The 1690-nt window shown below is 37.2% G+C and overlaps 1 protein-coding gene across 6 annotated transcripts in view; it reads left to right on the forward strand.

The window, feature by feature from the left end:
• LOC128881420 (potassium voltage-gated channel subfamily H member 2) overlaps nucleotides 1-1690 on the forward strand; it is a 119622-nt gene that overhangs the window by 59928 nt on the left and 58004 nt on the right. The gene's annotated exons all lie outside the window — the stretch shown is intronic.

Raw genomic sequence — 1690 nt, forward strand, 5'->3', positions numbered from 1 at the left:
TCTCTCTCTCTCTCTCTCTCTCTCTCTCTCTCTCTCTCTCTCTCTCTCTCTCTCTTTCTCTCTCTTTATATATACATATATCTATACTGTTATACTTACTCTTTCTATCTGTTTACCATTGTCTACTCTCCCATCTCTCGCGTATCTTCCCGCCGTATGGTTTACAAGACGAGCACCGTAGCAGCGCTTGATCAGCCATTTTCTACTCCCGTGTCGTTCAAGCGAACCTTCTTGTTTCTCATTTACAAAGAGATGAGCAGGGTATTTGTACAGTCAGTAAGTCGAAATGGAGATTTATGTATAACTATTCGATTGGACAGGATCAACCAGAGGGGTGGAAGATTTTAGGTACCTAATAAAATTGAATTAATATAAAATTAAAGATGAATTGATACTTGGGGGTTGAGAAACCAAGTTAAACAGTTTATGAAATATCTAGAATACCTCTATCCAGTATTAAGTATTTTTTTAAATACATATATTTTTCATTATAAATGAAAAAGAGTTAAAGATGTTTTAAAAACAAATACATAATCTTTTCGTTGAACTTTCACGCTGTACGAATACTTTCCACGTCCACTGTAATCCTATCGAGGATGGTCGTGACTCCACAAAGAAACATATATGCCTCTCGTATCGAAGATCTACAATGTCGTTCGAGCTGAGGCGAGATACTGAAGGGGATAAGGGTGTCGACCCCTTCAGAGTCTCTCCGTTAGTGATGGGACCAATCAAGCTATGAAATCATTTTGCCGACGAAACAGTAGGAAAAATTGTCTCGAATAATAAACACTATATTAAAAATGAAATATACCCATTTACAAATCGTTACTTGATTACTATCATTGTTTTTATTGAGTATAAATGGTATAATTGCTGGTAGAAAGTGCTATCCAAGGAATAATATTCTAATAGTAGTGTTTGAATAGTGATGTCGCTATAGTAGTGTTCGAACAATTATACTCGAATACGTATTAAACTATTCCTTTACTTCCAGTCCTGATCACCTTTTAGTCCCATCACTACTCGGTCTCGAGTAAAGCTGACAGAGGCATGGGAGGTAAACATATTAGTTACGCTTTTGCCACGATGGAGCAAAACTGGCTGACATCTACACGGCTTTTTCTTTCTCTGGTCACGAACTCGCGACTTCCGGGTGGCCCTTGGAATCCCTGGAATCGAAAGACTGTATCGGCAAAACCTAACACGGCCTCATTGTACAAATCATCAACAAAGCGACCCCCCCCATTCTACTCCCCATATTCATTTATACATACATACATGTATTAAGTGAAAGAAAATTGTATAATTATGTATACAGAGTTATATATATGTAATTATATATACAATTTCTGTTTCATTTATATACACAGTATATAAATGTGAAAAATGATTATTCACACTACTCGAGAGTAGCAGTTACTGCATCGTCATCTTTGAGAATAATTACACGGTTTTTTTACCAACATTTAAACGAACTTTCTTTCACAGGTATGCAGCTTCTAGTGCGAATTGACTAACTTGTTAACGACACACTATTTAACGCTTCTAGATCGGAGATATAGGCTCGGTTGTTCCGTTGGTTGGTTTATACACTACGCAAGTCTGTAGGTTCTACGTTGACCATTTTTAATTTTCACACGACACACACACACACACACACACACACACACACACACACACACACACA

The sequence above is a fragment of the Hylaeus volcanicus genome, chromosome 8 (assembly GCF_026283585.1).
Source record: "Hylaeus volcanicus isolate JK05 chromosome 8, UHH_iyHylVolc1.0_haploid, whole genome shotgun sequence".
Lineage (NCBI taxonomy): Eukaryota > Metazoa > Arthropoda > Insecta > Hymenoptera > Colletidae > Hylaeus > Hylaeus volcanicus.